Source organism: Thunnus thynnus, chromosome 2 (genome assembly GCF_963924715.1).
Source record: "Thunnus thynnus chromosome 2, fThuThy2.1, whole genome shotgun sequence".
In the NCBI taxonomy this organism is placed as follows: domain Eukaryota; kingdom Metazoa; phylum Chordata; class Actinopteri; order Scombriformes; family Scombridae; genus Thunnus; species Thunnus thynnus.
In genome coordinates, this window is record NC_089518.1 from 13351694 (window position 1) to 13362011 (window position 10318).

At 38.0% G+C, this 10318-nt stretch overlaps 1 pseudogene; it reads left to right on the forward strand.

Annotated features, from left to right (window-relative positions):
- Nucleotides 1-5688: 5688 nt before the first annotated feature.
- Nucleotides 5689-8356, forward strand: LOC137193076 (progonadoliberin-1-like; annotated as a pseudogene).
- Nucleotides 8357-10318: the final 1962 nt, after the last annotated feature.

Genomic DNA, 10318 nt, shown 5'->3' on the forward strand with positions numbered 1-10318 from the left:
CAACTTTTCCTCTCCCACTTCTTCCTCCCTCTCCCATCCTCCACCTCTCTTCTCCGTCTATCTTTACATTTCCCCCTGTCCTCTTATTCATTTCCTTTTTCATATTCCTTCCTCTGTTTCTCAACTACTTCATTTCTATAATTCTTTCTTTATGTTCCTGTCTTTCTTCTTTTCTCCTCAACCCTTCCTATCCATCCCTCTGATCTTTCTCTCATTTCTTCACCCACTCACTCTCTCCATCTCATCTCACTCCCTAACTCATCTACTCTTTCACCTCTCCACCCTCCATCTCCTCCAACTCATATTCTTTGTTTTCCATTCCTTCTGTCCTTCATCTCTCTGGTTTTACTCATCCACCCTTCCCCTCCTTCATCTCCTACTTTTACCTTCACACTATTCTTTAACCATCCGCCCTTTCCTCTTCCTTCATCTTCCTTCATTTTCCTCTCCACTTTTCTATCCTTCATCTCTTATCCTTAGATTCTCAAGCCTTTCCATCTTTCTCTCCTTCATCCTCCACCCTTAACATCTCCACTCTTTCTCTCCTTCATTCTCCTTACTTTCCTTTTCATACTCCTCCACCCTCCACATATTTCCTTTCACTCTTCACCCTTTCTTTTATTTCCTATCTACATCTCCATGCTTTCTGTCTTTAATCTTGTTTCCTATACCTTTCCACCCTCTACCTATCCTGCTCCTTCATCTTCCTCTCTATTCTTTCTCTCCTTAATCCCTCTGTTTCACCCATCCACTTTTCCTTTCCTTTATATTCTATCATCTTCCACCGTTTTATCTTTAAACTTAGTTTTTCTCTCACCCTCTCTCCTTTACACCTCTACTCTTCCTGTCCTTCTCTTTCCTAAATGTTCCTTCCACTTCCTTCCTCTGCCTCTCCACCTTTCTATCCCTCATCTTCTTCCTTTACTGTTCCACCTGCTTTATCTTTCATCATATTTATCCTTCCTCTCCTACCCACCCTCTTTCTTTCCCTTTAAATGATCCTTCCATCCTCCTTTTGTCTAACTCTGTACCTTTCTATCCCTCATCTCTTCTTCCACTACTTTTCCTCTCCATCTTCATCTCCATCATTTTTCCTTCATGGATGGGAGGTAGGGCTCTCTCCCATCCTCCTTCACTTGATTTTCCTTTCTTCTTCCTTCCTCTGCTATCCATCTACCCAGCCTCTCCTTTCTTTTCCTTCCTTTTTCTTTTACCTCTCCACCTTCTCCATTTTTTCTCTACCTTGCTCTGCCATCCTTCCTGTCCATTTTCCTTCCTTTCCTTACATCTTTTTTTCATTTATCTCTTCATCCTTTCAATTCTTCATGGATGGAAGGGATTTTTTTTATCTTCTTTCATTTAACCATCCACCCTTCTTTTCATCATTATATACATCTCCACCTTCCTGTCCTTTTTTCCTTCATTTCTTCATCTCCCTGTCTCTCATCAACTTTTCCACTGTCCTCTTATTCATTTTCTTCCCTTTCCTTCTTCATATTCCTTTCTCTATTTCTCCGACACATCATCTCTTTAATTCATTCTTTATGTTCCTGTCTTTCATCTTCCTTCTTCTCCCCTCAACCCTTCCAATCCTTCATCATTCTTCTTGTATCTCTCCAGCCTTTATATTAGTTGTCTCTCCACCATTGCTCTTTCATCTCCATTCCTCTCCATCCACCCTCCCTCTCCTTCATTCTCCCTCCTTTCCTCTCTGTTCATCTTCTTAATCCTCCTCACACCTCTCCACTCTACCTGTTCTTGTTTCATTTTCCTTTCCATTTGTTCTATCACCAACTTCCTTCCTCTCTGTCCTTCTTCTTTCTCATCTCATTACTCTCCACTTCCTGTCATTGATATTCTTTTACCTCTCTGTCTCCCTTTCTTTCCCACCAACTCTTTCTCTCCTCCCTTTTCCTCTCCATCCTTTCTCTCCTTTACCTTCTTTCAGCTGTATCTGTAATTTTCTTTTTCCTTTCCTGTTCCTCTCCTACATCTTTCTCACTCTTCCACTTTCTTCCTTCAGACATCATCCTTTTCTCTCATTTCTATATTCACTCTCTCCATCAACATCTTGCTCCCTAACTCATCTACTCTTCCTCTCTTTCATGTTTTCTTTCACCTCTCCACCCTCCTTCTCCAACTATCCTTTTATTCTACATTCCTCCTCTCCTTCATCTTTCTTGTTTTAACCATCCATCCCTTCCCTCCTTAATCTTCTGTCTTAACTGTTTATTGATCTACTTTCTTGTCCTTTTTTCCTTCATTTCTTCATCTCCCTGTATCTCATCAACTTTTCCTCTCCTACATCTTCCTCCCTCTCCCATCCACCTCTCTTCTGTCATCTTCTATCCTTTACATTTCCCTCTGTCCTCTTATTCATTTCCCTTTCTTTTGCTTCTTCATATTCCTTTCTCTATTTCTCAACATCATCTCTTTAATTCATTCTTTATGTTCCTGTCTTTCATCTTCCTTCTTCTCCCCTCAACCCTTCCTGTCCTTCATTATTCTTCCTGTATCTTTCTGGCCTTTCTCTCATTTCTTTACCTATTCACTCTCCATCTCGCTCCTTAATTCATCTACTCTTCCTCTCATTAATGTTTTCTCTTTCACCTCTCCACCCTCCATCTCCTCCAACTCTTCTTTGTTTTCCATTCCTCCTGTCCTTCATCTCTCTGGTTTTACTCATCCACCCTTCCCCTCCTTCATCTCCTAACTTTACTTTTATGTTATTCTTTAACATCCACCCTTTCTCTTCATCATCTTCCTTCATTTTCCTCTCCACTTTTTCTATCCTTCATCTCTCATTCTTCGATTTTCAACCCTTTCCATCTTTCATCTCCTTCTCCAATTTCTCTCCTTCATCCTCCACCCTTAACATCTCCACTCTTTCTCTCCTTCATTCTTCTTACTTTCCCTTTCATTCTCCTTTCATCCTCCACATTCCTTCCTTTTCCTCTTCACCCTTTCTTTTATTTCCTATCACATGTACATCTCCTATCTTTAATCTTGTTTCCTATAGCATTCCACCCTCTACCTATCCTGCTCCTTCATCTTCCTCTCTATTCTTTCTCTCCTTAATCCCTCTGTTTCACCCATCCACTTTTCCTTTCCTTTATATTCTATCATCTTCCACCGTTTTATCTTTATCTTATCTTAGTTTTTCTCTCACCCTCTCTCCTTTACACCTCTACTCTTACTGTCTTTTTCTTTCTTTCTCTTAAATGTTCCTTCCACTTCCTTCCTCTGTACCTTTCTATCCATCATCTCTTCTTCCACTACTTTTCCTTTCCATCTTCATCTCCATCATTTTTCCTTCATGGATGGGAGGTAGGGCTCTCTCCCATCCTCCTTCACTTGATTTTCCTTTCTTCTTCCTTTGCCATCCATCCACCATGCCTCTCCTTTTTTTTTTCTTTTTTTCTTTTACCTCTCCACCTTCTCTATTTTTCTCTTCCTTACCCTACCATCCTTCCTGTCCATTTTCCTTCCTTTCCTTACATCTTTTGTTCCTTTACCTCTTCATCCTTTCAATTCTTCATGAATGGAAGGGATTTTTTATAATCTTCTTTCATTTAACATCCACCCTTCTTTTTTATTTACATCTCCACCTTCCTGTCCCTTTTCCTTCATTTCTTCATCTCCCTGTCTCTCATCAACTTTTCCTCTCTTCCTTCTTCCTCCTTCTCCCATCCACCTCTCTTCTCCATCATCTTCTATCCTTCACATTTCCCCCTGTCCTCTTATTCATTTCTTCCTTTTCCTTCTTCATATTCCTTTCTCTATTTCTCAAACACACCATTTCTATAATTCCTGTCTTTCATCTTCCTTCTTCTCCCCTCAACCCTTCCTATCCATCTCTTTGGTCTTTCACTCATTTCTTCACCAACTCACTCTCTCCATCTCATCTCACTCCCTAACTCATCTACTCTTCCTCACTTTCATGTTTTCTTTCACCTCTCCACCCTCCATCTCCAACTCCTATCCTTTTATTCTACATTCCTCCTCTATTTCATCTTTCTTGTTTTACCCGTCCATCCTTCCCCTCCTTAATCTTCTGTCTTTACTGTTTTTCTGTTTATTGATCTCCTTTCCTGTCCTTAATTTTCCTTCATTTCTTCATCTCCCTGTCTCTCATCAACTTTTCCTCTCCTCCATCTTCCTCCCTCTCCCATCCACCTCTCTTCTGTCTTCCTGTCATCCTTTCTTTCCTTTACCTTCTTTCAACTGTATCTGTAATTTTCCTCCCTTTCCTTTACCTCTCGAGGAGGACTCGTGATAAGTGCCAGTTGTTCAACTTTCTGTTGGGCCAAGCTAAGATGGCCATTTATATCAGCAGAAAGAACAAGATAAATGGTTCTTTGGACTTTGATGTTATCACCATACTGATCAGAATGATAACAAGCAGACTGAAAATTGATCACAACTATTACAGGTTGATGAATGATCTGGACTGTTTTGTCTCTGTGTGGTGTTATAAAAATGTTCTGTGCTCCATTGATAAGGAGGAGCTCTGCTTTGGACGCATGCTGGGCTGAATCTGGTGGTGTTGTTTTTTTTAATGCTTTGTTGATCTGATGACTAGATAAATAAAGGTGTTTTTAAAAATTCAAAAAAAAATTCTCTTCCTTCTTCCTCCTTCTCCCATCCACCTCTCTGCTCCATCATCTTCTATCCTTTACATTTAAGTCAAGGCTATCGGAAGGGATTATCTCTAAAAATGTTCATTTAAACAGACATGTTGACGCAGATGACAGTTAGTGTTTATCATGGGGCAACAAAGCAGATCTGAATAATTGTCCTACAGATGTTTTTAAGATGAATCCACTACACCACTGAAAGAAAATTCATCAAGTATCAAGTATTTTGATGATAAATCAATTGTTATAGTCATTTATCAAGAAATAATACCAAACATTCTCTGTTTCCAGCCCTTCACACATTAAGCTTTCCTTTGTTTTATATCAGTGTAAGTTGAAGAGTTTTGGGGGGGATTGGACTGTTTGGAAAAAAAACGAGCAATGTGCAAACATGGGCTCTGGGGAACTTGTGCTGTGCATTTTTCACTATTTTCTGACATTTTGTAGACTAAACAATTGTAAAAATAATTGATAGATTACTTGACTCTGAACATAAGTCAGCCTGAACTGAATCCCTCTTTTTTTTTTTTTTTCCCCCAAACAATTTCCCTACTGATAGCCCAGTAGCAGGATCCCCAAAATTTAAGCTAAATTTGCATAGAGTTGAATAAGTAAATAACCAATTAATGAGTACAATGAAGTTGATATTTATATTTGTATTGGAATTCAATTGCTTTTGTGCCTTAAGTTGTCTGTGATAAAGTGTATTCCCCAAAATGTTGAACTATTCCTTTAATTTTCTGCCAAACCATTTCTTCTTGAAGAAAAAACTTTTTGAACTAAATGTTAACTGTTTGTTATGAATCAAATGACATTTATTCTTTCTTTGATAAAATGACATTGACATTTTAACCCTTAATGTCAAGCTTTACACAAGCAACTGAAAGCTTCCATAAGGCAACAGGACTTCACCATGACACTTGTATGAAATTGCCAGCAAGTGTGTGAACACTTTTTAAACAGGCTTTTGTACGACATTCATAATACATTACAGTTTTCCACTTACATTACAAGCTTTTCACCAGTTCATGTAATCTTCCTGTCTTACTGTTACGTCCCTGCTGCGTCTTTGCAGAACTGCGACCTGTCTGGCTGTGATCTACAAGAAGCAAACCTGAGAGGATCCAACGTGAAAGGAGCCATTTTTGAAGAGATGCTGACCCCGCTGCACATGTCCCAGAGTGTCAGATAACTCGGTTACACGCCTACAAGTCCGGTCTGGACACAGATGGCTTCTTTATTACTCAGTTCCTCTTACAGTATATTCCCCTACTATCAATCTCTCTATACCTGTGTACAGCACAGGTAGTTGTATGCACATCCCTGGCATTCCACCTATGTTACATTAGCTTTAAATATCTTGCACTAGAATTTATCCAGGGTTGTCCATGTATGTTTGTATGGTAGGATGTTTTAAAATGTTCAGCTACATATATCACCAAAACAAAATAATGTTCCTAGTGTATGTAGATGTGTCTGGATGCGATCCAACGACTATACTCATTTAATGTTTTTGCATAACTTATATTCATTTCATATTACTTGACATGTTAATGGGAGTCAAAAACCAGACTTTTGCAGTAAAGTTCAGAGTACTGAGCTTCACTGAATGCTGCTGTAGCAGAAACTGAAGGGGTCATTTACCAATAACTGTCACGCTATACGTTCCTCTTTAAGTATGTAACTTACTTTTGCTGGATACAACACACTATAAAGGAAGCAATGCAAGCCAAAGCCATACAACAGCACAGTCTCAAAGGCCAGACGTGCTGTTAATGCACCATAAAACTATGCGACAGGCTAGTTTTCAAACACAGCTTGGGTATGCAATACATGATTTACAGCTGTGAGGTTTCTCTTTTCCTACTTTTGAATATTGTGTTCTTAAAAAGCTCTCCCTCGTTTTGCGCTCTGTGAATCTACCTCTTTTGTTTTGTTTTTTTTTGTAATCCGGTGTGTGAGAGATCCACAGTTGCATGCGTTTGACTGTGGTCACTACTTATTGTAATATTTATGTACGACATTCATTATTCCTCATATCCCATTGTGAGAAAATAATCCAACTTGGTGTGCTTTAACAGAAGGCCGTGTTCACAAGTTGTGGACTTGCCTGAAAACATGTTCCATTTACATGACGTATATCACTTAATCATGCTTTTGAACATATTTGTACAAGTATATATTTGATTTGTAACATGTTATATCTTTTCACCAAAAATGTTTAATGCTTGTTATCTTATGTAAATCAAATCCAGTGCTTCCAAAAAAAAAAAAAAAAAAAATCACTATTAATAGATTGGGCAGATGTTTTGTTAAGGAACAATCTCACTTCAGTTCTTACTGGACATTGTCTGTTTGCATGTGTGAAGAGCTATCCTCGCCTTTGACTGGTGAAGTTTCTTTAGCTGTAGCTCAAAGCTGCTCCGATGCAATACTATTCACTCAGTTCAATCGTAGGTACCCAGCCTGTGAGAATGAATGATGAAGGCAATCATATTGTGTATTTCACCATGAGTGTGAAAATCACAAAGAGCTATGGTTATTTATTTTAATACATCTCTCTGAATGCAATATGGGGCAGAGGTTGTTTTTTTTTTTTGTTTGAGACAGGGGGCGGTGTAGTTCTCCCTGAGTATGATTATTGCACTCGACCATGGAAATATATTTCCATAAATGACTGTTATAAATAAACTGCTATGAAGAAGAGTAAGTCTTTATCACCTCGTCTTTTTCTCTGTCATTAATTTGTGAATCTTTGGTTTATCAGCAAGGATTGGAAAACGACTGGAGGTACTTCACGGCCATACACACAGCTGGTCTGATGATGACACTTGTTCTTTTTGTGGAAGGACAAAAATCACACACTGTAATCTTTTTAATAGCTCTGCGGGTTACCAGTAAATGTTGCTTAATCCCACTTTGTGACCCCCTGCAGTGAAGTGTTGGGCTTTTGACAAGAAAGGAAGCAGCATATAAACCTTGGAAAATGCTCAGCAGCAGCAGCAGCAGCATCCACAAAGGACAGCAGCCAAGAACAAATCAGAGAAGCAGCTTGCCTTATGCACAGAAGGTAAAAACTTCACTGATGTGATGCATAAATCTGGGCATGTGTAATCTAAAACTGAGGACTATGACAGTATTTGGGGTTAGATTAAGAAAAATAAGAAGATTACTGACCTGCTTATATGTGTAATATAAAGCTTTTTCCCCCCTCAGAATGGCTATGCAAACCCTGGCACTGTGGTTGCTGCTTCTGGGCTCAGTGGTGCCACAGGTCTGCTGTCAGCACTGGTCATATGGACTGAGCCCAGGAGGGAAAAGGGAACTGGACAGCCTTTCAGACACACTGGACAATGAATGTAAGCATGGCTCCTCACACTTCATCTTCAGCATTTTATTCTCTACATATTCATGGTGATGTTTCCCTCCCCCCCTTCAGGTAGTTGAGGGGTTTCCACATGTGGACACACCTTGCAGTGTTTTGGGTTGTGTGGAGGAATCGCCTTTTGCCAAAATCTACAGAATGAAAGGATTTCTTGTAAGTTTCGCTCATTTGTGATTCTGTGTTCAGTCAATCGATCAGTCAATAATGTCAAGACGCTTTACCAGATATTTCTATTAAATGTTGATTGTATTTTCACATATTTAATGTTATTCTTTTTCTCTTTTAGGGCAGTGTGACCAACAGGGAGAATGAACACAGAAATTATAAAAAATGATGATTGTTTGATTCTACAATAAATAATCACATTGGCATATCTACATTGTTTTCTGTACTAATTTTAATGATTATGATAGAATCCATTTTTAGTCCACAGTGCCTTATGCTTTTCTCTGTTTGTGACTATTTCTTGCTCTAAAGGATTACAGAGACATTTCATTTGAATAATTATTGACACTTTTCTATGAACTCCTTATTTGTTTATTGTATAACAAACATGAATTTGATTGAATTTATATCCCAGTAGTTTCTAAATTCCTGATGGCATGTAATACAACAGATTTATATAAACAATACTTAGGTTTGGCCAAGAATCAAGTCTACAGCATCTGAAATGTCAAATATAAACATAATACAGTGGCTTTCAGGTGATGCTTTATGCAAACATAACAACGTGGACTGCATGAGTGTAAAATGATGAACTGTAGAACAAACAGCCTGAGTCTTTTATTCAGGATAGTTGATAATAATCTTATGTACAGCATGGTTTTGTCAAAATTACTGCCCATAAGCAAGAAGACTAGAGTGTATTATAGTGAATTTGAAAGTTATGCAGTGTGTCAGCAATAGTTTGGTGTTTCAACTAAAAATAGTTTACTGTGCATAGTCTTAATTTTCTTTTTTTGTGTGTACACAAACCAAAAATGACAGGTGTGTAGGGTTTTTTAAACCAGCAACAGAGAAAAATGTCAAATGATAATATAAAGATTTTTTTTTAATGATTTTATGTAAAAAGAAGCATTTTTATGCATGTTGCAGTCAAATAGACTGGACTGAAATGTGTCTTGAGCTTAAAATGTCACACAAACACATGAGCTCATTATGTGGCTTTTGTTTTCTGGGGCTTGAACATGTCTGTCTCGACTTTAGCGTCAAGACTTGACTACTTGTGACTTGCTCAACAGTGTCATGTTCCCACTTCTGCTTCAAACAGCAGCACAAGAGTTTATATGTTTTCTGACAGTAAAATGTTTTAAAAGCAGCATTTTCTGTGCTGTAAGACGGAATGTGTGTCACCAGAATATCATAATGAGCATTCTAATATATGCGAATTCTAGAACTACCAGCACATTATCATAATGTAAAAATTCTACACAGTCCACTCAGTTTCACTCAGATCTTGAACTGAAAGGCAGTTTTTTTTCAGTGGGAATATATCTTCAAATCTTCAGTCATCTGTTTCTTCATATTCGATGGGATCTTTGTTGGGTTGATACACATGGAGAGTAGACACAGCGGGAGAAGCATGGTAAGATTTTCTCGTTTGAAGATGGCAAACCTTTGGGCAAACATTGACTGTAATTTAGGATTGCACTTATCTGGGACAGCTTACTTTTTCTCTCATGTCTTTGTATTTGCCTCAGGTTTCAAATTAATTAAATGTTGTCTTTTTCTGGAAAGCATATGGATTTTCATACAGTTTGATAACTAAAGTTAATGCCTCTCTTAAAAAAATAATGTCAGTCTGTGTAAGAATCTGCTCCCAACCAACCCCCAAATAGCCCAAAATACACTTTATTGCATATTTTAATTGATATGCATTAAATACAGGATTGATTTCATGATTGAAACAGGGTTTCTCTCCAGTTTGTGACATATATTTATTGTGTGCACTGTGACATTTAATTAAATCTCAAGATCCTAAAACAGATTTTTTTTTCTGCTGCTGTTGACCCATTGACTGAAAGTATACTGCGTAACCACCAATGTTTATGTGAAAAGCCTAATTCATATTAGTTTAAATCATGTAATTTACTCATCTTATTTCTATTAACACTTATTTTCTATTATTATTTTATTTCACATATATATTCTTTCATCTCAACCGTATAAAAACTGCACTGTAATTGATCTAGATTTCCCAACAAACTCATTTACCACTGACAGGAATAGGTGTGGTGTTGTGGTGTTGCTTTTTGCAGTATTTAAATAAACACACACACACACACACACAAAATGC